Source organism: Falco punctatus (assembly GCF_963210335.1).
Source record: "Falco punctatus genome assembly, chromosome: 1".
Lineage (NCBI taxonomy): Eukaryota > Metazoa > Chordata > Aves > Falconiformes > Falconidae > Falco > Falco punctatus.
In genome coordinates, this window is record NC_137580.1 from 36,701,789 (window position 1) to 36,727,600 (window position 25,812).

The following is a 25,812-nucleotide window of genomic DNA, read 5'->3' on the forward strand; positions in this document are numbered from 1 at the left end:
AACCGGACCTTCAAATACTGTCCAATGATAGCATTCCCATCAGATGTATAAACTCCCTTGCTCAAGAGGGCTTAGATTATACCAAAGTAGTATTAAATGCCCTTGTTCAATGAAAGTGAAGGTCAATTTCAGCAGATTTTGGTCAATCTTAGTGCTTTGACCCTATTCTTGCTTAGAAGGAAAAAAAAAAAAAATCAATATTAAAAACCAGGGAAGTGGGGTGGGTGGTAATGCAGTTTCTGTTACTGTTTTTTTTATATATAAAATTACAGAACATGCTTTTCAAGCTGTGAATAATTTAATATAATTAAATTTAGAATAATTTTACTCCTTTACTTATGAAAGTTTTTGTTCTCATAGTATTGCAAAAGCATTTCACATAGCATTTCTATGTCCCTGGCCATTCAATGTAAAGTCATATTCTGGGAACAGGATTCATTAGGTTAGGTTGGTTGTTTTGGTTGTTTTTTTTTCAATTTACCCAGCATTTCTGTTTCACAGCAGATCTCTACTGGTTCCCTTAAAGTCATCAACATCAGTATTAATGAGCAATAAGGAACATCAGAGAAAACTGTCTGCATTTGTAATTCCTCTGCCTGCAGTGCACTCTAGTAAGTTTTCATCCATCAGAGTACAGAATTGAAACACTGTTTTTAAAAACATGACTAAAATAGAAAGCAAAACCAGCCAGTGCACATGAAATAGTTTGAATTACTACTACCTTAAATTATTCCCTATAGAAAACCTCTCTTCTCATTAGTATAAAACAAAACTAAGCAAAAAAAAAAGCCTCTGTACTGTTAATGTTAGGTAATACTCTTCAAAGCCCAAGCAAAACTAACTCTTTTTTAAAATTTCCATTGCAAATAAGTTTATTCAACATCTGCTATCATATTTTCATTATAATATTTCAGTGAAATCCAGACACTACCACCTGCTATAAGGCAGAGTCTTCTCCAAGTGCAGTAGTGTTTTTACAATCTTAGAATTAGAGGATATGCACAAATTAAAAAAAAGTCTAGTACTACCATCAAACAAGTTAAAATATTCATTGTGCAAAACAGCTCCTGGTATTATAGATATTTGGCTTTCTGATTGCTCAGAATAAAACAAATAAATGTTTTCCATTTCTCAAATGAAGCACAAATACTTCTGGGTTTATTTTGCTAGTTGCTATCATTCATAAAAAGGAAGCTTCTCCCAATTAATATAGTCCATATATCTAGGCATTATACTTCTCCAAGACACCAATTAGTTGTACCACATAGCAATACCAACAGCAACATTTTCTGATTTTAAAAGGTTTTAACTCTAACAGCATGCTTACCTTATGCTACTGCACATTACTTCTCCCCACAGATTCAGAAAAGATACAGGAATTCATTTAAAAGTTAACAACTGAATAGCAGTATTTCTACATCCAATCTGAAACTGCTTGCTCATAGTTATCATAAGAGCCTAATCTGGTAGTATGCCCACTAAGAAAAGTATCTGAAGGGTGTATTACCTGAAGTTACACCTCCAGCAAGAAAATGATCTAAAGTCAATACACAGGTGGTAGATCCATATAAGGCACAGAACCGTTAAAGTAACCAACAAAGTCTGTTTCTAAAGAACAATTTATAGCCATCAAAAGCAAAAGAAATGCATTCAAAATGGTAGTTAAATTCTGTAATCAACAGGAGCACCTTTAAAACCTTCAATTGTTACTTAACCAAATTGTACCAGAAGCTCTCCTGCTAAAAGACATTCCCATCCTTAGAGACAAAAACTAAATTCAAAATTTGTGACTGGTTTGATAACAACTACAAGAGTAATCCCTAAAACCAATGCTAACTCACATACCTACTTTCTCCTCTCCTTCAGATGCCAATGGCAACAAAAACACATGGCTAGTGGACCTTTTGAAAGCATTCCAAACAAGAATCACGTTTTGGGCATGTAATATAAAAACCCCGCAAACATGCAAGTGTTCACTAAATCATTATAAGATGATGTAAAAATAGAGTTTTGAAGAAAAAACACAAAACACCCAGTATTTGTACAAGGCAATAAATACACTAAACAAAACAGTAAATGCCTCTTGATTCCATTTCCTACCTTTCCAAAGCATTTTGAGAGTATAATCCAAGGTTCTCCTGAATGCTTTGCTCTGTGGTTTCTTCTCCAAACTACAAAGGCACTCCCAGTAGTTTTAAACCACCTCCTAGATACTAATCTGTTTTTCTGTTTCCCTTAAAGTAAAAAAAAAAAATAATCTTATTACTGCTTTAAGTAATTTATAAATGATTCAAAACTCCCTTTAAGTTACCAAAACTTTGAACGTCAAATGTTAAAAAAACCCTACAAACAAACAAAACCCCACAACACCCAGCACTTAATATTTAATACTGAATACATAAAACAGTTTCTTAGATAAGACACAGAATATTTAAAGAACCTATTAGCATACTTCCAGGTCTAATAAATCCGTCCCTTCACCTCCCTAGATCTTACCCAAACAAAGAGTCAGAAGGAAAGAGGAAGCCCTCCTTATTTGTATAGGCATATTGATCTAGTTAGATTCAATTACCTGAAAAGCACAAAATGGTTTCAGGAAGAAAAAAGATGCTTTGAGCAGCGGGCAATGGCAAAATGCTGTGCAAATTCTTAAACACTTTATAGTTGTGGTAACAGTGCTAAGGATTGCCTGACCCCTGACAGCTGAAATGCATGTGAGGCTATCAGAAGTTATTCAGGACAGCTGTTCACCAGGGAGGATACTAGGCTGGTGTTAATAATCCAGAGATTAATAGATCACTCTTTTTAAGACCTAAGGAACTGCTTTATAACAGCACCAAACAGGCAGGTAAAGGTCCTGAAAGTTTATTTGTTTAATTTTAACAAGGATCCAGAAACAGCCTTATATTGACCTTTCTTAAGTGTTTTAGGAACTTCAGTAAAAAATGAATTTGTTCCTAGTTGCACCAATTCCCTTTCATTCCTGTCTTTCTGATAACACCAGAAGGAGCAGAGGCCTTGAAGCAAAAATCAGTGAAGCAGGATGGGCAACAAATGTACTTTACCTCTGTGAATTAGATTGCTAAACTCCTTCAGGTGCTCTTCTCCAAGTGTTTCAGATTGACAGCAAGGAAATCAGATGCATTACCTATTTAGGGTTTTTTGAATATACTTTACATAATGTTGTTTGAAGGCTAGAAGACTAAAAGTAGATTGAACATGTTCCAAGTAACGGTGTTCTGAGGTTTCCCATGTAGCTCAGTGGGTGGGTTTTTAAGGCCTTATTTCTCTGCTGGCCGTGTCAGAGTTTTACCCTGCAAGCCATGGGCTGCTGCTAAAAGCATCGGTATCAGAAGAAGGACTTGCTGTGGTATTGTAAGCTGTGATATTCACACCTTTCCTGTATGCATGTATCCATCAAATCACAAGCAAAAGAAAACACAAATGCATATGATGATATTAATGAACTACAGCTTTTTTTTAAAGAAGTCATTTACCTGTCCCACTCCCCCCTTCAAGTGCCCAGTACAGTAGAGTAATTAAAGTGGAGGAAAAAACAATATGAAAATCAGTCTATCCAAGCATCTGGAAAAAAAAGAAGTTTTAAAAGGAGAGCGAACCAAAATAACATACATTTTGTGAAAAAGTAAGAATAAATTCTAATCTGTGGGTTCATTCTTAATATGGTTCATAATTCTAAAGAAATTACCTATGCAGGCTCAGCAAGCTGATATAGCTGATATTGACTAGTTCAGGGGTCCTCAAACTTTTTAAACCGGGGGCCGGCGCGCGGATGCAGTGGCAGGCAGTCATCTGCGGCTGCTTGGTTTCCCCCCCAACCCCCAGCGGGGGGGGCGGGGGGGTCTGTAAATACCGGGGGCCGGATTGAGGACCCTGGGGGGCCGTATCTGGCCTGTGGGCCGTAGTTTGAGGACCCCTGGACTAGTTCAGGAATCAGGTCATGAACATAGTCAAGGGTACCTCTAAAAGTGTGGTATGACAGTGGAGCAGCATACTGTTGTACTCATGGACAGGTGACAAGCGATAGCATACAAAACAACCATAATGGTTAAGCAGGATAAAAAGCACAGCTGATACTGACTGCATACCTGAAGAGAAGCTTACCTGACAGTTATGATGCCATTCACCACTGCATGTAGAAAAAGCAGGATCCAACAGCACCATCACACTCTTTGTCCCTGGAAGGGTTCTCTAAATAATTCTCTTGAATGGTCAAACTTTTCCAAACTTTTTGTTGAGGAGAATCCAAATTCTCATGGAACATCCTGAGGAAGTGGTTTTGTTCAAAGCACTTTTCAGGAAAAGGATGCATTTGTACAAACTAAATAGTATGACAGAGGGAAGTCAATTCTTATGGGATACAATAATAGTTGTTCTTTTCCAATATGATTGGAAATGTAGAAGCAATATGTCCATTAGCTTTACAAACCATAAACCATCTGCCCAGGACCAGAAACAGAAAGACCATGTAAAGGATAATTTTTGCTTTACTGTGAACAGGACAATTTTTTTTTTAATAAAAGAGAGACGTGCAACTGAGATGTTCTGACTCTGGTACTTATTTAAATAAAGGCTGTCCACACCTTCGTGTGCAAAAGCAATTTCCACAGCAAAATACAATGGCCTATGGATAAATAACAATATCCGCATACCCTGAGATTAATAAAATGTGCATGTGATGAAAGATCATTTTCCTTTTGCTCATGCTGACCTATTCATATGACTACAAGTACCTGTAAATCCAGTGATAGTTGAAAATATGTCAACCACACAGCTTATTCATTATAAACCAATAGATTAAAACTAATGAAACAGGTAATGCTATTTGTCGTGTCTTTTTTAGGGAAGTCAAATCTCAGGATATTTTAAGAACAGGTTGTTTATGTAAGTCTACTTAGAAATTAATATACAGACACAGAAACTCATGCTTCTAGAGCAGTACATAAAGAACACAACAATGATAGATATTTTTTGTGTATGATTTTGAGAAAGGATGCAAACTGCAGCAAAGTTGATCTTTTTCTACCTGAAGTACAGCTGCTTGGATTTGAAATCTTTGTAACCTCCTGCTTGATATAAAGAGGGAAAATGGTCTAGCTGAGGGCTCTTTTCATGTTTTTGGAGTATATAGCTATTTAGATTGCTTAAAAATCTCATATCCTTTTTTTCTAATAAAGATATATTAATTAGAAATGACAGTATGCCTCACCTTAAAAGCACGTACATGTTAATGGCCTGATCCTCTGTTTTCTGCTTTCTTGGGGAACAGAGATTAATACAAGAGCAGTTTCTCCAGCAGTAACAGCACGAGGTTCTTCGAAACATTTTAAATGTAGCTGCTAATCAAGGACAGGAAAAACTTCTGCTGATAAAAGAAAAACTTGAATCCCATAATGTTACTGTAATATTTACTTTGACCTTTGGTAATGTCAAATGTACAACAATCAGACCTGTAAGGATCTGATAATGCAAGTGAGAAGGCTGGTGTTCTTTCCTGATGATGTCTGTTTCTCCTGGTGGCAGCTAACTCAAAACCCGGTGTGACCTAAGAAAGTCCTGCTTTTTATTTGCATTGCGGGCAGTATATAGATGCCTGCTCATATTTAGTCTCAGAGTTTAATCAATAAACATTGGAAGAGTTTAGTGACTTTAACAGCCAACAGTGTCTTTAATATAAATTTTCACCAACTCATCATCTCTCCTGTCCTTCCTTTTGGGGTGAGTTTCATTCAGGTGAGAGGGAATTGCCTTTCTCAATACATATGAGAAACTTCACCCCTCCCTCTCCCCCTGCTCTCTCAGTCTCCTTCTCACTATATATACACATAAACTTAATTGGATTTCAAACCCAGGAGAACTTTTCTAACAGAACTCCAGCCTTTGAGGGAGCTCTTCCACAGAAGTCTTATTATATGCTCTTGAAATAATAAAAAGACAACCTGAAGGGAAAAGCAGACCCAGAAAAGAGTTTCATTCCCAATCTTCATGCACACTTTGCAGGGGCAGAAGAGGAGACTTGGAGAACTAATTACATAACACAGGAGTGTTTGGGAGCATCCAGAAATAAAAGAAATAGTGACAGAAACATAGAACAATGAATCTTAACATTTAGAAACTCTGCCATTTTCATTAATTAATGAAGACCTTTATAAAGTGAAAAAACCCAACCAGCTAACTGGCAAGAATTAGCTTTTCTGAAAAAGAAATTACTACTTTTAATGGAAATATATATATAAAAAAAAAAAAAATCACTCATGCATCCTGGTATATATGATGCAAAAAAATAACCTCATAGAACACCATCTCCTTTTCACAGCATTCTTAATATTCCTCAGTGGGCAATATGTTCGCTAAAACTGCAGTGATATATTCCACAGCATCACGTCTGACATGCTGGCTATGTGAGAGAATAACAAAACGACCTAATTTCCAAGAATGAAAAACAACACACATCTGAATAATTCCAGTAATTTGGAAAGGCCTGGAGTTTCTCCTTCTTGACCTGCACACAGGTACAAACTATAAGATATTACCCAAAATCCAATGGACCAGCCGATGAATACAACTAAGCCTATACCAGCAAAACAACCATAGACATTTGTTTAAGAAAACAGCTGCAGTATGTATTCACTGCAGAAAACAGCTGAAGGACACCAACTGAAACCATAGTTTCAGTCTGACTTTTAAAGAAGGCAATGCTAAAATCAAGCATTGTTGGTCTATTCATACTTAGGAAACACAAAACCTGACAAAAAAAATCCATAATCAGGGGAATAGAAGTGTTTTGGAGAAGGATTCAAAATTCAAAAAGTTCATTCCGATAAGATAACATCTAGAAGTAACATCTCAGCAGAAAAGAAGTCAGAGAATATTATGTATTTAAGCTAAAAAATGAGTTCATAACAAAAATGCTAACAGTTTAATCACAGTAAGACCTGAGTTTCTCACTCTTTATTGCCTGTAGGTTTTCTTTTCCTGCCTTCTATGAGATAGTTTCTGCTCTCTCATAGGCTTGTACATCTCTTTTTAGAATTAATAGAAGTCATATTTACCTTTAGGGTAATTTTTTATTCACTTCTTCAGTGCAACACTGTCCATTTCTCCTATGATGTATGATGTATTTCTTCACACTAGTGCTGTATTTTGTCCAAGATACATACACTCTGTTTGCATTTGAAAAATACTCAGTGATGTCAACCACAGCAACTCTTTCATCTAAGCACCTAAATGCTCACAGGTTTCCTTGCCTTAGATTGTATGCATTTTTTTTTGTGGGTGCTGATTTTGAACTTTTAGTATCATTGTATTATTATACCGTCTCTTTATCATGTTGAAAGTGTCATAGTCTTTTCTGTCATCCATACGTTTCAATCCGTGTTAGATGATTTTCTTCACTGAAGTTCAGCTGTGTTATTTGAAAGTAACCTCAGAGCAGTTCAAGGACGTCAACAGGGCAGTTCCTGTTCATTCCAGTGAGGTTTTTTTTCAGGCTGTTCACTGGCCCAAATACTCTTCATTCATCAGACCAACAAATAAGAAAAGATGCGGGAGTATTTTTTAGCTAGAAACAGATTAAGCTGAAAAATCTGCTGCATTCAGTTACAGAGTTTATTGATCCCTGTAAACAGGAATGAGCTTCAGATTTAACTTTAAAGCATCAGGTGTTTCATGCAAAAATGAACATAAACACATTTTGTTAAATCAATCTCAAAACAAACAGGTATATTTCCTTATCACTTTACTGGTTATATGTAGTCAGGACCTATGGCTTTCCCAGTGAACCGCAGATTTACTTAAAAGGCAATTTTTTCAGTGTTTCTGTTCTAGACACACTTCTCTGTAACTCTGAGGGAGAATTCAAGCACATGAAAGATGTGAACAATATGCTTTATTAACACCTTACTATCATTTTTTTTTACTTTCTGGACTTTATTATATTCAGCTATTTTGAAGAGACTTGGAAAAATATTTCAAGTCATAGATATTTTTCTTACCTAGTATTTTTTTACATCACCACTTTACCTATAGATCTGGCAGCAACTTGACTGATGTATTCATTGGCATGTCATCCAGTCTTTGGATAGGTGATGGTCTGTTTTGTTGTGTTGAAATACTACAAGAGCAATTTGTGAGAGCAATGCATATTTGCAGTTTTCAGAAAATCCGTGTTCACCTTCATTCTGGGAAAGGGAGACAAAATTGCCACCATAAAATAATGAACTCAGTACCTACTTTCCTAAGATGCTAAGAATAGCAACAGTCAGAAGTTAGGAAATTAAATTATTGAAATCTTTAGAGTAGAAAACTTAGGTACGCTGATCAGAAGTGTAATTTTAGGGTAAACATTTAGCAGTGTAGGCCCTCCTTCCACAAACCATTCCTCCACTGTCTCAAAAGGAAACTGTTCTTTATGTTCCTTTACATTTAAAGACAATCTTTAAATAGCAAAGTTTTTAATATGCAAGCATAGAGAACACTGTCCTTATGTTTGCACCAAGCTATTGTCATTGAATAATCATCAATATTAACTACTTTCAGGTATATAAAGATAGGTGAAAAAATGCATGCATGCAATATTATTTTAAAGAAATTATTAATTTTCCCAAGCTGTTCACGTATGGATGTGCAGCAGTAACGCTGATATGCTTTGAGCTGTTTTCTTTTAGAAGATTAAAACCAAAAAGAGTAAAAATGGACTCAAATTACCAGCTGTGCACCTGCAAAGTTTAAGAGAGTATCTCTGTGAGACAGAAAAAAAAGAGATAGCTGGGGACTGCACTGCAGTCTGATCCCCCTTAACACAAAAACGAGGTGCCGCTACTATGGCAACCAGCTCTGATTACAGGTGGAGGTAGTTGACATTTTTCCTCTCTCTGTAATCTCCCTATAGGCTACATAAGAACTCAGAAAAATACATCTTTTCTGGAGGCACAGATTTTTGTTTCAAAACACACAGAGGAATTTTATCCATCGCGCAGCATTGTTATCCCCGACTGGAAACACAGGAGGCACAAAGCATCCACCTGGGTGGCTGGCGGGATGCCACCCGACGCGGAGGGCTGGCATCCGTTTGTAGTGGTGTGAATTTCAACCAGGTGTTATTGCAAATCAGAGGATATACACTGAATCCCTGAGCTTACATTAATTTCTTCTTGTCATGTCTTTTAAAAAGCCTCCTTTCAGTATGGAACAGGCCATAACTCCTCTTTCCCCCATCCCCACCCCCACCGTTCATGAAAGGGACTCAATACCACTGAAATAGTTGATAAACAGTTTTCTGCAATGTAGGCACATGCACCAGCACCCATCTATCTATTCTTCCTTTCTTGGATGGAGTTAAATGCACTATGAGTTATACTGGCATTATCATTGTGAAAATGGGCTTATTGGCTTCCTGGCTAGAACAGTAAGAATTACTTGCTTTATTATGGAAGTTACTAGTATGTAATTTACGAACATCTCTTAAATGCATTTGCATCCCAGAAACCAAGCTTGGCAAATGACATACATTTTCTCAGAAAACAGAGGACCTCACAATATAGCCATATTTTTTAACATAGTCAGCTTTTGGCATTGAGTAAAGCTGATTTTAAGTGTAAATACTGGTTCAGTACTTAAACAATACAAGGGCTAATGAGCATCAGATTCCCTATGTTTAACATATATACATTTCCTTAAAGTAGCTTCATCGGTACAAAATGCCTTCTGCATGATGCAGGCTAAAGATTGCAAAAAGTGTTTTACGCTTTTGTTAATAATATAGCAGTTCAGTTAACGGCTATGTTTTTCAGGAAGTCACGTGTAACAAAAATAACAGTTTTCCAAGGAAAGATCATCTTAACCTTAGCAATAGTAGTCACTGCCAAATGAAATTTGAAATTGTCTCTGAAGATTTCTTAATGCGTAAGAAACCTAAATGTAGGACCTAATCCCATTGTTCATTGATTGGTCCAGGATTGGTCCAGGATGCTAGACAGCTTAATATAAAGTTGTAATCTGCAGGGTTTACTCAGTTGTTTTTCATTTGGCAATTCTTCTTTTATAGGGGTCATAAAGGCAACAGTCTGTAAAATCTGTTTCAGGTTTTCTTGCTCAGTTGTACTAATCTCGGTATCTTTTTTCTTTTTACAAGAGGCTGGTGTCTTTCTTTTTTCAATTAGAATTCTCTGAATGATTCTTCATGATGTGGAAAGTCTTCATCTCTTCAAGGAATCTGATTCTGTTAACCTAAAGTGACCTCAATTTTTTACACAATAGAAATAATTTGTTTTCTTTACCTCTACCTTTTAACACAGTCATGCTTAGATGATCTTTTCTGGTAACCTCAGTAAGAACTCAAAAAGAGGATTTAGGTAAAACATTATAGGAACAGAAAAGCTAATTGAAATTTCAATAAAAAATTAATTGCCACATCCCACTACAATAAAGAGGTCAAATCATCCTCTTATGCTCATAGTGCACATTGTCAGAAATACATTGATTCAGAAAAAAAGACCAGTAATGGTACCATTGATCTTGCATTCATTTGCAATTGGAAGAAGGGTAAAACAAAACATTTCTTAACCCTGTTCTCATCACAGCACAGTGAGCATATCCAGAAGGCTAGGCAATATCCAGGTAGATGCTATCAGATTTACACTATTTTACAAACATTTATATAGTTATGCAAGATATAATTCTGGGTTGTTTATGAATTTCTATTACCTAAGTCAAGGATGCTCTGGAAAATTGCCTGGAAGTTTTTCCTGTATTTCCACAGCTTTTAGAGACAGCATGATGGGTGCTTTCTTCCTGGTTTTGCTTTCCCCACTAAAATACGTTTGTTCACCCCAGAGGATCCTTTTGGGAATATCTTCATACCACTTACTGTTTCTCCTGATCCAAACTAATCCCAAACCCATGGTAGCTTCATACCCTTGACACACTTAGATCTTTCTCATGTTTCCCCCCCTCACCAGCCTGGCACTGTTGCCTGCTGCTCTCAGGATTTGTGATGGACATTGATATATTTTGCTTAAGTAGCAACTATAGTAGTAAAAGAAATCCAGTGTGATCTGTCCATAATACTAATGGTCTACAACACAAATTTAAAACATTCATGTCACATTTCCCATAAGTGGAATGGTTACCTTTTATTTTTGTGTTAATAAGAGTCTTATTTTTATGCTTGCTTAGTCTGCTTACAATACATGGAGGAACAACTGTGTAATCAATAATTTTTCACCCAAGAATAGAACTTCTGCTGGATGTTTTACTTAATCACATCAAATTTGATGATGGCAGGTAAAGTTTTTGTAAAAAAGGTTTTGCTAAAGTCTTTTCTATACAATTTTGATACCTGACTAGAAGTACAAGAAGTATATCAATTCATTTTCCCAAAACATTGTGAGAATCTTTGCCTACAGACTTGCACTTCACCTAGATGGTTTCCATCCACTGTTAAACTCCAGTTTGTAGTTAAATAGAAACGAAAAAAAATTCTAACATTACACTTAAATTCTTATACTATCTCTGAAGAGGTACACTGATATATTATCCTGGGATTAAAAAAAAACCCGTCAAAACATTGAGTTCAAAACTATACCAGCTTTATTCTATACCATTATTTTATTGTTCCTACATAGTGCCTTTTTTTTTTTTTTTTTTTTTTTTTTTTTTTTTTGGTGAAAATAATGCATTTATATATGTTTTGAATTAGCTCATTAAATGTTTGGGTTTAGAACACTCATTTTCTTTTCCTTTTTCATGGTATGTAAATTAGCATGTAATGTTCTTCTAGACATTTTTGTTCCATGCTGTAAGAAACCATTTAAAGTTTGCAGTGCCTCTAATTTTTCCCTTGCAGTGTATGTTTAAGAGCGCTGCCTAGTCACAGGTATCATACTGAGTTCATGTCCTTGCACTATTTCCTTTTCCTTTTTGAATCTGACAAATACGAATCCCATGCACAAAGAAACCTGATCTGAATCGTTAAGGTAACAGAAACTTGATCTGAATCATAACTGCTTCTGAAAATTACGTTAAGCACTTGCCTATATTCTTAGGGACTTTGAAATTTTGCCTAAACACCTTTAGAAGCTGGGCTGCGTCTAGTCTTTGGTGTAAATAAAGGATGATGTAGAAATTTCCTCTTGAAGATTACTGTACATGTTTTTGCATGCAAAGAAGTTTGTTAAGCCTGACTGAGTACTTCCAAACTCTATTATATTGAGAGTCAGTATTCATGTGCTATATGGAAAATCACACATAGTCCTTAAAACAAATAGAAAAGATCAGGGGTCAGAGAAAGGACTCATGTCAGATATCAAGAGCTAATTGAGAAAAAAAAGATTTTCTTTATTCTTTTTGAAGCAAGTCATGTGTTTTGAAAAGTCATGCTTTAAGCTAAATAGCATTGAACATTGAGTTAAATGGTATGGAAACTGGCACATGTCATTCCCAGCTTGACATTCAAGACTGAATCAACAGCTGATTGCCCACTGTACCAACATGAGATGGGGAGGGCAATACTGCATTTTGTGGGTAAGAAGTTTCCCAGAGCTAAACAGAAAAGACAGAAGGCTAACTATTGGGATTAGCAGTGTTTATCTCAATATGAAAGGGAATAGGGAATAATAAGGAGATTTTGGTGGAACCACTGGAAACACTTTCCTGCTCTTTTTTTTTTTTTTCTTCCCTTGCCTTCCCTCACTTCAACAAAACTTGAAGACAGACCTTTCACCTCAGTCTGTACTGAAAAGCATCACAGAGTGCTGGAAAGGCAATGGCTCTCCTTCATATTTAGGGAAAAAGTGTTTAGAATCATTTGAATCATAGTACGTTTGAATCAAACTCAGCATTGGTTTCTCTCCTGATTTGATCAAAGTGCATATTTGGATAACCTTTAGGGTTTTTAAGTGTTTTTTTAAGCCCCCATATCTTTCACAGCTAATACACCTATTTCAAGGAAAGAGATGTGGAATTAAACATAGACTTTAATTACACTGCCCCAGGAGGAAAATCCACCTCCTCCATATAGAGCATGTTAATATCATTACCAACCTAGAAGAAAGGAGTTAATAGATTTCTGGATACTGTGTATGAATACTAGGCCATTGCTGATTTCAGCAGGAGCAGCAGTAGAGCAAGGCAGAAAATCATACTTAAAATTTCAAATTCAGAGAATAAAAGAAGTCATAAATAAACTGTGTTGGGGAAGATAAAGAAAGTAAGGAAACTAGAAGTGATATGTTACAAGACTTTCTATAATTGTATTGTTAAAGGACTTAAATCTGGTTGTGATCACAGCATAACATGAACAAGAATGGCTTTAATAAAGTTTTTGTCTAAGGCAAAGTTGTGTCCTAAGCATTATATCTTCTAGGGCTGCAGAAAAAAACAAACAAACCTGTGTTTTGATTTATTATGTAGCCAGGGATGGTCAGTGACTGTCCAGTTCTAAGCGTTATTGCAAGGAATGTTATTCACTGCTCAAGATACAGTAAGCTGATTCACTTTTCTTTTAACTGATCACATTTAGAAAGCCAAGGAAGCTTTAAATTTTATTTTTTTTATTTATACTTATTATACATCCTTCAGAACTGTCTTAGGTGTCAATACTTGCCCTTAAAGAATATATGTATAAAATCACATTACAGGTAAGGAGACGAAGTGAGAATATGAAATAGATTTCCAGTCCCTTTCTATTAAAAACATAACCATTTTTTGCAAGTATTTCTGCCAGTTCAATGGAGCAGTAGCATAATACACTATCAAGTGCAATCAATGGTATTTGCTGACATGAACATTTTAATTATGCATTACAGAAATGTAGTCAATTTTGAAGGATCTTTATACTTGTATCCTCAATTTATAATCATTTCAACAGTTCTGTATGTCATAGCTTGATCAATTAAAGGGCACAGGAAGCCCTTATGTATACATTACAATGATACAGTATCTGTAATAAAAATGCAGCACACAGCAATCTTCCTCGCTGTTCCTTGCAATATAGTTTAGCTGGTGATGTTAGAACTAATGCTATGTACCTAGTGATAATGGCAGGCCTTCCCATTAGTCCCTTGCAAGGACTAAGTGAACACCATGGCCAAGAAATAAAACTACAATCTGTCTGGCAGTGTCAATGGACTTCCAAAAAGCTGTGCCTGCACCGAAAGATTTTCTTCATTAGCACAGGACTGATTTCCACAAAGGAACCCTGATACCAGCAACATTTTCCACAGCCAGACAGACAAAGGGTCTTTCTCTTCCAACTCTCTTCAACTCCCAGTTGCCAAACTGGCGTCCTGTGCAGTGCCACTGAGCTTTGACTACATCATTTGCAGGTCCTTCTGTAGCAATGAGAAACATTGTCGTTGCTCAGGCAGTGCTGCCTGCATGCTTAACGTTAAAGGGGATGCAGGAGAGATGCTCTGCCACTCAAATCACATTTCATTAGAGCTGTGCAGGGCTCTGGAGCATAAACATGAGTTTGCCAGTTTGAATTTGTGCTGGCAGCAGTGCAGTGGCAACAGAAAGCAGACTGACAGCGAAAGGTCAAGTGTGATGCATAGATCTAGAAGGTGTCAGTTCAGGGGTGGTATTTAGTGATATCATCTGTAAATGGGACCAGATGAGGGGGCCTGAGGACAATCTGTAGGAGACAGAAGAAGGAGAATGGATCTTGGAACTCTAATGGAAATAGAAAGTAGATAAAAGCTGAAAAGAAGTGCTGCTTTGATTATAAGAATAGAAAGGAAGCTAGCAGGGTATACAATACTAGTCTAGATAAAAGAGAAGGGACTGACAGATTATAGGATTTGAGAGAAAGATTAAAGTTATGAGGCCTGAGAAATATTCTCAACATTGTACTGGTATCTTTATGTATACTGACACAATTTCTTAGGAGGAAAAATGAAGTCTGCTTAAAAGAAGATTGAAAAATCATAATGGAATACAGCTTTTCCAATTGCTTAAATAAATTCCTACTTATACAGTGAAAAAAAACCCAAACCATCATGTTTGCATGGCCTTTCCCTTCCTCAGTCTGATATGGGCAATACAACGTATTGTACATCAGATCCCTGATAAGGTATGACATTTTACTAGAAATATTTAGCACATGTAACCATGAGTCATTAACAGAATTATTGTAAATTTCATTGTCTCACACTGGAACTAGGATTCTGCATTGCCTTTCCAGGTCAGTGTTACAAGGGGAAGGATATTTCCTCAAGCTTTCTCTCACCAGTCAGGGGATTTGAAATTTTTTTGTCCAAATCGGGAATTTCCACAAAAGAAGTTATATCCACGACACTCTATGTGAGCCCTTTAATTAGGGTATTCTCCCAGAAGTTAAAGGATGTGGATTTGGACCTATGTCTGTAAAAGGAGTTATCACATTTGTCTCCTCTGTATTCTGCATAAAACCAAATTATTGTGGGAGACTAAGAACACCTTTGGGAAGAGACAAGCTGAAAGAAAGGGTTTTGAATGAAATCACCCAAGATAGAAATCTAATTTATGAATCCTAAGTGAAGTACTTGTAGTCTTGAATAAGATACACAAACCACTGGGAAGAGAAGAATGAAAGATATACCCAGGTAGCCTGTGCTTTTCATCTCCCTCCGAGGCAGCAGTTTAAATGATGCAACCCTGTACATTAATGTACAAAGCTTTTTTCGGTCCAACACAAGACATCTGGGTCTTTTTTTGTTGATGTATTTTAAATTGCAATGTAACATCAACCTAAGAATCCAATCAAACAAAACAGAAAGTGAACTCTGTATTATTTTTTAAACTGTTTTTTCAGTGTCAGTTACTGTGATTTCAGATAATCTGTTAGATCTAGGAGGTCTTTCTTCCTATTTTTTACCTTAAAGTATTGGACTACAACTCAGTAAAAAAAAAGGAATAGTAAAAACATTCTTATTTCCAGCATACGTGTAAATATTTTGCATATTTGTTTCATTGAAACACTGGTGAAAATTAACAGTTCTAGGTGTTTTGGTAGTTTGTTCTTAGAATGATTTACATGGAAAACAAAATGAAACCACACACTGAAAGGAGTATTAAACAGTCCACTAAGTATTGTAAGCCAGGATTGTGTTGTGTTTTTTTTTAACTCTGAAAAAAATATTACTTCACCCTTGTCATACAGCTTTTACCTTCTGCCCTTTCAGTTCACTGGCATCTTGATACGAAAGACCTATAGAAGGAGCTAAAAATAAAATATATGGTTATTTATTTGAAACAGCTGTACTTTTGTCCTAGAAACAATACAGGGCGGGGGGGGGGGGGGGGAGCGGAATATGTATATTGCATTCAGAAGACATCTGATGGAAAGCAAGGCCAGATTTAAAAACTCTTCTATTTACCAGTAGCAAAATAGCATATTTTGTACAGTCTTGGACTGTCATAGGAAAATATCATTATTATTATTTTTAGCTAAAGATATGTTAACAAACGTCACTTACTGAAAGGATAAAATAAACTACAGCACTGTATATAAATATCTAGTAATGTCTAAATCTTAACAGGTTTCGTTAAGCATTGAGTTTTCATCAGCCTTTTTGAAATTGAATTTTCATCAGCCTTTCTGAAAATTACTTTGATTCGGATACCAGAATGAAACTATTCTTTTTAAAAAATAGTATTTTCCAAATTTGCCTGGAGGCCAGGGGGAAAAGAAAGACATATGAAAGCAAAGCCTAGCAAATTCATGTTGCTATTAAATCATGTTGTTATTTCATAATAAATAATCTCCCTATTCTTTTTAAAATTTCATCCATAACATCTCTGGCATTACAGAAATTATTAAAACTTTTCAAGTTTAAGGAAATGTAGGGTACTGCCCTGTAGAGATGGTTTCATTTTACTGCAAAGCTATTTCACTTCTTTATTTTTAAAAAAGCTTTACCCCAGTATCTTAGCCCATTCTGCAAGAACAAGATCCCAGAAGATGACTTCAGATTGCTCCTTGGTAGTCACTTTAACAGTCAAATTATTCATCCTGCAGTGGATTAAAACTATTCTGCAGTTATTGTTCTTTTTTCTTTGTCTGTTTCCTGATGAGACTAAGAAAAGGAGGAGAAGAATAAAAAACGTTTTAAAAGTATTTGAATATGTCAGAAAGAGTAATATAAGGTGCCAAATGTACTGGGGCAACTATGGAAGAGTATTCATATGCAGTTGTACCAGTTTGGGGAGAGAGATCAAATACAAGCCAAGCTCTACAACAAACCCATGTTTTCCTGGCAGAAGAAGCAACATCATATATGAAAGATGAGCCAGAGCATAAGCCATCACATAAACAGAATTAATGATCCAGACTGAGATGGAAGCAATCCAAGTTCGAATTTCATTAAGACCTAAAGTAAGGTGATAGAAAAGACACATCACAGGAAATTTAATGGTACTGTTTGCATAGCAATGTGTTACTCATCATCACCAAAAGATTCAGAACATACCTCTTGGGAAAAGTCCTTTCTTGGGACAGCCATAACATAAAAATTTGAAGATATTAAAGATCACCCCAGCTTCCAGGCCTGATCTTGAAGGGATTTATTAAATCTTATTCTGGAGAAGAAGACCTTAAGAGACTCTCATATTGAAATGGCACTGTGTAGGAAAGTGCATATGCAGGAAAGAGCACACAAGAATTTGGGTGTACAGCTGCAAATACAAATCCCACTGCTAAGAGTCCAAATGAGACAGTTTTGACCAAACTTGTTTTATGTATAGATCCTTATATTTCTCAAAAAAGGGATAATCAAACTTAGTTTAGGTTAACTGGCAAGCTGCCACTTAAGATCACCACAGCAAAACAAGTTCAGGGAAAAATGTGTCCTTCCCCAGCTAAGTGTTGTTTTCTTTCTGTCGTAACTACACAAAAAGAATGAAGGCTGCTTCTGGTTTGACATTGACTGACATGTTTGCAGTTAGGTATGGGGAATTTTAAAAGTCCTATTTATTCTCCTTTTCTACTGTTCTTCCATCCCCCAACATATCCCCTTAAACGTCTTGCCAGTAACTGCAGATTGCCTGCAAATTCTTTGTACTCTGTGATTCCTTGGGAGAAAAACAAAACAACAACAACAAAAAAAGAACAAAAAAAAAAAAACACAAAAAACCACCCAAAAACAAACAAACAAACAAACAAAAACCCAAACAAAAAAAAAAAAAACACAACCAACAGTGTGAGGGAAAAAGGCATAGCATTAAATTGGCACCTAACAAATCACCTTTAAACTCCCACTACAGCCTTAAAGTAAAGCAAAGATCTGTCTCCCTTTCTTGTCCTTTTGTCTTCCATCACATCATGCTACCTCCCTCTGGTTTTGTTCCTTTCACATCCTGCCTTTGTTTTGTTCCTCTCTCCACCTCTTAGGGTGGCACAAGCTCCTGCTCCCCATTAAACAGACTCTTAGCCTTCTTTCTTGAAAAAATTGCTTCAAATAGCTATTATCCTGGAGAGTAATATGTTTCCTCTGTAACTTGCCACTGACTTTTGCCTGTCCATACGGAAAGTCACTGACATCTCCTGCATCTTTCTAAGCATTTTTTTTCTGTCTTTTAGTCCAGAAGCTTCCCAGACTAAATGCCTCTATTTGTGTTTCATTTATTATTAATCTGCTTATTCTTGAATTATGAATTATCTGGAATTTTTTCACTCCCACATGCTACAATGTCTATAGATAGAAGTATTTGCTAGTAAAACAAAAATGCATTTAAAAAATGGCTGGTTAGCGGGAAAATGAGAATTCTGGATCTAGAGCTTGTCTTTTCTTTTCTCTATGCAACTAGACAGCAGTAGCCACCAAACAGCACTGAACAGCACTGACTGTAAAGCACTGCACTTTAGACTGGCCAGAGAAATTTTCTAGCTCATCATTTAGATCTTTCTCAAGTGGAAGAAATCAATATCACATTTCAGACAAAACAAAAAGTAAGTAAAAGCACTGAGTGTGTGTTTACATATGTGTATATATACGTACATACATATACAAGGGTACATGGGCAAGAGGTATCCAGGTATACTAACTGTTCAGTTGTTACTTCTTAAATCCACAGAAGCAGCAGAGGCAGCAATAGTTAAGTTTGGATTTGAGAGTTCATATGGAAATTCAGTCAGCTGGTTTTGTAGTTATAGAGGGTGCTTGCTCCCTTCTAAAAAGTCCTTTCAAGAACTGTTTGGAAAACAGTTGAGAGATTTGTTTTTTAAGAACATTTGGGTTGATGGCACATTGATTTCAGGTACTATCATTTTGATAAATAATGGAAAAACATTTTTTTTAAATAATGAGAAAATTCAGAATGCAGGTGTTTTTTCACAATGAAGTGTGTTTAATAAAGTCATTATAAAATAAGCTCAAAAATAGGAACAGTTTCAAAAATATTCTACTACAAAGTAAAAATGTTAAAATCTAAAAAGAAAAATATGTAAATTGTCAAAACATTTCAAATTATTAAAAAAAATGTTTTAAAGCTTTCTCTTCATGACATAATCCAAGATAATGTCTATCATGCCCTTGCCCTTTGGAAATTGATTTATTCTCCCTTACAAAGCTACCCACATCTTCCCATTCACTGGGGTATCACTTCTACAGGACAAAGGAGGAAACAAAAAATCACCTCTAAAATGCACCAGATGCAGCCCTCAGGATACGCAGGCTGTTGCTGCTGCACAGTGCCTCGGCTGCCTTATTGCTCTCGCCCTAGCAGTGCTGAAGCCCCGCTGCCTGCAGCTCTGGAGCCCTGTCAGCTGCTGTGGCAGTCTTCTCAGCACCTCTGTGGCAGTGGCTTCCCTTGCATTCCCACACTGGTGTTCTTGTGCTGTTGGTCCCATGATCTGCCACCTGCAAAACCCTGGTGTTCTTGTTGTGGCAGTTCTCACAGATATCAAAAACCACTGGTGGGGCATCGCCCTGCTTTCCTTTGCTTTCCTTTACCTACTCTTTTGTGGGTTTTGTTTATACGAGAGAAAGCTAAACTCAGTGCAAATTAAGGTCAGTAACAATCATTGAAATGCATTAATGTATACCAATAATACACGCCTACAGGAATTTAATAGATAAATGGGATTCTGTGCTTGCATCTGGTTAGCATACTCCAATCAGTGCTAACAGCCTCATAAGCAAGAACAAGCTCTAGGGAGGCTGATCAAGTCCCAGTGTAAAGCATATAGTTTTAGGGAGAAAGCACGGCAAAAAACTCATCATCATCACCATCATTTCCACCTGCTGTACTGGAAAGTGCCTTCAGATGCTGACCACTATGGAGGCTTTTCTCTTCCCCTTTTCTCTCTCATTCTCCTTTGTTTTTATCCTACTCTCAAACTGCTTTCTCTGTTCTACTGTATGCCATCAGCTACAGATCCCACTATGGCATCCTTTCGCACATCAACCCACCTCAATGTCCTTTGTGGAACAGTAACATTGATAAATAGATATTATAGTCTTTACTTGGTTGGGACATTTTATTTTGAGTGGTTTTGTCAGCTTAATCTAAAATAGACAGTAATAATAGCAATGTGTCACTGCTTTAGCCCTCTGCATGTAAGTAGAATATAAATCCAAATAATATTGATGTGGTGTGGTTTTCAAGCAGTAGAATCATCCAATAGTTTGGGTTGGAAGGGACCTTAAAGGTCACCTAGTTCCAACCCCCTGCCATGGGCAAGGACACCTTCCTAAATCAGGCTGCTCCAAGCCCCATCCAGCCTGGCCTTGAACACTTCCAGGGATGGGGCATCCACAGCTTCCCTGGGAAACCTGTGCCGGTGTCTCACCACCCATAAAATAAACAATTTCTTCCTAATACCTAATCTAAATCTACCCTCTTTCAGTTTAAAACCATTATCCCTTATCCTGTTGAAAGCAGACCTACTAAGAAGTCTGTCCCCATCTTTCTTATAAGGCCCTTTTAAGTATTAGGAGGCCACTGTAAGGTCTCCCCAGAGTCTTCTCTTCTCCAGGCTGAACAACTCCAACTTTCTTAGCCTGTCTTCATAGGGGAGGTGTTCCAGCCTTTTGATCAGCTTTGTGCCCTCCTCTGGACTCGCTCCAAGAGGTCCATGTCCCTCTTTTGGGGGGTTCCAGAGCTGAACACAGTATTTCAGAGGTGAGGGTCTCACGAGAGCCAAGTAGAGGAGGTGAATCACGTCCCTTGACCTGGTGGTCATACTTCTTTTGATGCAGACTAGGATTCAGTTGGCTTCTGGGCTGCAAAGTGCACATTGTTGGGCCATGTTGAGCTTCTCATCCACCAATACTCACAAGTCAATCTCCTCAGAGATTCTCTCGATCCATTCTCTGCCCAGCCTGTATTGATACCACAGGTTGCCCTGACCCATGTGCAAGACCTTGCACCTGGCCTTGTTGAACTTCATGAGGTTCACGTAAGCCCACCTCTCAAGGCTGTCAAGGTCCCTCTGGATGGCATCCTTTCTCTCCAGCATGTCAACTGCACCACACAGCTTGGTGTTGTCTTGGTTAAATGGCTGAGGGTGTACTTGATCCCAGCGCCCGTGTCACCAACAAAGATGTTGAACAGTGCAGGTCCCAGTACTGACCCCTGAGGAACACCACTCATCACTGGTGTACACTGGGACATGGAGCTCTTTGAGGACAACCATCCAATCAAATCCTTATTCACTGAGTGGTCCATTGGTCCATCAAACAAATCCACGTGTCTCCAGTTTAGAGACAAGGATGCCTGGGGTAGAGTGTCAAAAGCTTTGTACAAGTCCTGGTAGATGATGTCAGTTGCTCTTCCCTCATCCACCAATGCTGTAGCCCTGTCATAGTAAGCCACCAAATTTGTCAGGCATGATCTGCCATTAGTGAAGCCATGTTAGCTGCCACAAATTGCCTCCTTATTTTCCATGTGCCTTAGCACAGTTTTCAGGAAGATCTGCTCCACGATCTTGCTGGGCACAGAGATGAGACTGACCAGCCTGTAGTTTCCCAGGTCTTCCTTATTTCCCTTATGTTTCCCTTTTTCCAGTCGTTGGGAACTTCACTGGACTGCCATGACTTCTCAAATATGATGGATAGTGGCTTAGCCACTTCATCTGCCAGTTCCCTCAGAGCCCACAGAGACATCTCATTAGGTTCCATGGGCTTATGCACCTTCAGGTTCCTTAGATGGTCTTGAACCTGATCTTTCCCTATAGCAGGCAGTTCTTCATTCTCCCAGTCCTTGCCTTTGCCTTCTGTGACTTCAGTGGTGTGGCTGGAGGACTTGCTGAAGACTGAAACAAAAAAATTGTGGAGTACCCCAGTCTTCCCCATGTCCTGGGTAACTAGGTCTCCCATTTCCTTCCAGAAAGGACTTCTTTTAGCTGCCATGACAATCACTTTGATACATTTCTGGTTTCCTACGATAACAGAAGAAGCTGAGCCTACCCTAAGGCACAAGCCTGCCTTTGAAGCAGTAATCCATTCTGGAGTCCATCCACATATATATACACATACACTCTGCAGTCCATTAGTTATTGCTGTTTTAAAAGCAAGATTTAATCTGTTCTCTTTTCCCTAACAGTATCCACTTGATATAGCATTAAACATTATTTAATGATGAATTAACGTATCAGAAATTTCAGTTTCAGGAGTGGTGTGAGGGGGTCTTTTTTTCTTTTGCTGCCTTTTCTTAAGTTGCAGATGACACTGTTTTAAGTCTGTGGTATGTGCATCATGCAGCATGCCTAAAAATCCCCAGTTAACAGAAATTATAACATTTTGCAACTGCTGAATTGATCTGATGCACTAATAATACAATGAGCTTTGGATTTCTTTTGGTGCCAGATCCTTTTCTAAACCATCTAAGTTAAATCCATTACATAAGAAAAATTAAGATGCCAGTCAAGATAGCAGGAAGCAGACATGACTTACCACTGTCCTCAGTACAGGCATGCTGATTGCCCTGTCATCTTTGTCTGATTTTGCTCCCACTTTATAGTCTGCTACTGATACCCTGGTGTGCTCTAGCTCCCATAAACATCCCCAGACCTTTATGCCACCTGTTGGGCATAATATTGCCAGACTCTCATGGCTGTAACACCTGTTTACTCATTTTTTATTCTTTTTATATTGGGGAGAGAGAGGAACTCACATGGAAGTCAGGCTAATAGTCACTCCCCCTTAAAAGAAAGAAAGAAAGAAAGAAAGAAACAAAAAAAAAAGACAGAAGCTGTATGCAAGCTTCACAAGAAAGCCAATGCAATAAAACCTTATGGTTTATGTGGTTCAATTTCAATTCATTATTCCAGTGTAGCTAGATCAGAATTAGAGATGTGTCCATTCTTTAAGTGCTAAACTTTCAGAAGAGGATTCAAATCTTACCACATAATGTTCATGAACAGCGATACCTCTTTACTGTCTTTATATTTCCCTGAATTTATTTTCTTACTTTGCTTTTACATTAGTCTTACTGCTTTTGCACCTCACCCTCCTTTCCCTCAGATTTTAAATCTATTTAAAGATTTGTAAAGCCCTGTATGGATTTCTGAAGAAATACTAATGTGAGTTTTGATGCCATCTGCTTGTTAGAATAAGAAATGCATTAAATAATAAAGCGTGAGTAGGCAAAGGACAGCAAAAATACAAAAAAGGTTAATGCAGAGAGTTTCCAGGAAAGCAGGGGGGTCTGAAAATGGCAGTGGCTTTTCTCTAAGAGGAAGCAATATTTCCATTATTGCCTTAATCTCTAACATTTGCGTGTGTTTCAAGCTTGTAATTTCTCAAGGACTTCATTTATATATGTGTAAGTAGTAAAGAATTTTATTCCTGCTTCAAAATGGCATAAGCTAGGAACAAACATTCACATATTTGCTGACTTGCTAGCTGCAATTTCAATCTCTGCTACTGACTTACCCAGTCCACATTTCCGGTATTCTTCATTATGCATTGCTCAATGCACTGAATTGTGTAGCAATGCACTGAATTGTGCAACAGGTCACAGACAAATTAATTTTGCATTTAAATTACAAAACAGAAAAAAATATGCCTGGTAGCTGAATAACTAGGATTCATAAAACATTTGTGATCCACATGCATTTTCATGGAGTTCACGTAGATGACTGACACTATGCAAGTAACAAGAATACAAACAAAGAAAGCAGGATGACAGTGAATGACAGGTTTATTTTGCCATAATTTAGCTTGCTCAGTGTTGAATTTTTCTATATAAGCAAATTCTGAACAGGTAGAAGCCTAAACACATATAGCAAATTTACATTGTTCATTGCAAACACCTATTTTTAAGATTGCTTATCTACCCCTAAAAGTGAAATGAACCTTAAATTTTGTAAATATTGAAAATTTAAGCACAAATGAAATAAAAATAGCAAATAAATTAATAAACCTGTCTAACAAGGAAGAGATTCCAGAGACAAGCAACAGCTTTTCCTGAGCCAGAACTTTCTTTGTTGGGTTTTGGGTTTTTTTTCTAAATAAGGGTTTTAACATCTCTTAGAATTTAAACTAGCATTTTCTTTGTATAAAATCTGTGCTCATATATGCTATAACTACTACGAAATCAATATTGAACTAACTTAGTACTTACTCATTTTTGAATTCTCAGAAAATGGTTATATGTGTAGACCTTATAGCAGAGTGTCAATAAAGAAGATACAAATCAAAATATATATGAAAAATTAATAAAGCTATATATTCTTTCAACTTTTCTGTCTCCTAACAAACTTCTTTTGTCATAAGTGCAAAACTGGGATTTAAATATGACATCTAAAGTTGCATGCACTTTCATTCCTCTTTTCTGGCAAAAACGCAGATTTTGTCCTGTAAGAGAAAGATTCCTTCAACTATATTGTAGCTTTCGGATCCGTTCCTGTGCATTTGAATGGCCTGCTTCTTTGTCTGGAAAAATATAGCCTCTGAATCTCAGGCAAAAATTATTTTATTTCAATGCAGCAGTGAAGTTAAAGAGGCAGCAGTGTCACTGTGTATGAGCAATGCCCTTTTTCATCAGGATGAAGTATAGTAGAAAAGTTGAGCCGCCATAAAGATCAGACATAAAATACATTACAGAATGTCACCTAATTTTTGTTATGTTAAGGTTTGTGATTTTATGTATTGCTTACTCATTATTCCTAGTATGTTTTTAAGTACATCAGACTAACTCAGTCAGGAATGGTTCCAGCTTACTGATAAGACATCCATAAAAATTCATTAAGAAATAAATCAGATATCTATGTGTAACATCTTCAAGATTCATTAAGATGATTAGATGTTAAAAATACAAATACAACCATTAAAGTGATAAGTGTAGCATTAGTTCATATCTCTTCAGTTTAAGGAAAATTTTAATAGTCAGCTACTGGCTAATAAAATGTGTTTCCACACCATTTGCTCCCATGCTTGCTAAAACATACATGACTGGCAAAGGCTGACACTCCTTGTTTTTAACAGTACTTGAAATTGTAAAAATAAGACTTACGAGTATTCCAAAAAATATAAAAGTCCTAGGTCAGTGTCATGGTTTAACTCCAGCCAGCAACCAAGAACCACGCAGCTGCCCACTCACTGCCCACTGGCAAAAATGGGGGAGAGAATCGGAAGGGTGCACATGAGAAAACCTGTGGGTTGAGATAAAGACAGTTTAATAGGGAAAGCAAAAGCAAAGCAAGGAATTAATTCACCACTTCCCATGGGCAGGCAGATGCTCAGCCATCCCCAGGAAAGCCGGGCTCCGTCATGTGTTAATGGTTACTTGGCAAGTCAAATGCCATCACTCCAAACATTCTCCCCCTTCCTTCTTCTTCCCTCAGCTTTATACCCTGAGTGTGATGCCACA

At 37.1% G+C, this 25,812-nt stretch overlaps 1 long non-coding RNA gene across 1 annotated transcript in view; it reads right to left on the reverse strand.

Moving 5' to 3' along the window:
- Positions 1-461: 461 nt before the first annotated feature.
- LOC308057147 overlaps positions 462-25,812 on the reverse strand; it is a 122,089-nt gene continuing 96,738 nt past the window's right edge. Inside the window, exon 2 of the long non-coding RNA XR_013925156.1 lies at positions 462-8,201. This is a non-coding gene — a long non-coding RNA (uncharacterized lncRNA). The remainder of the gene's footprint in view (positions 8,202-25,812) is intronic.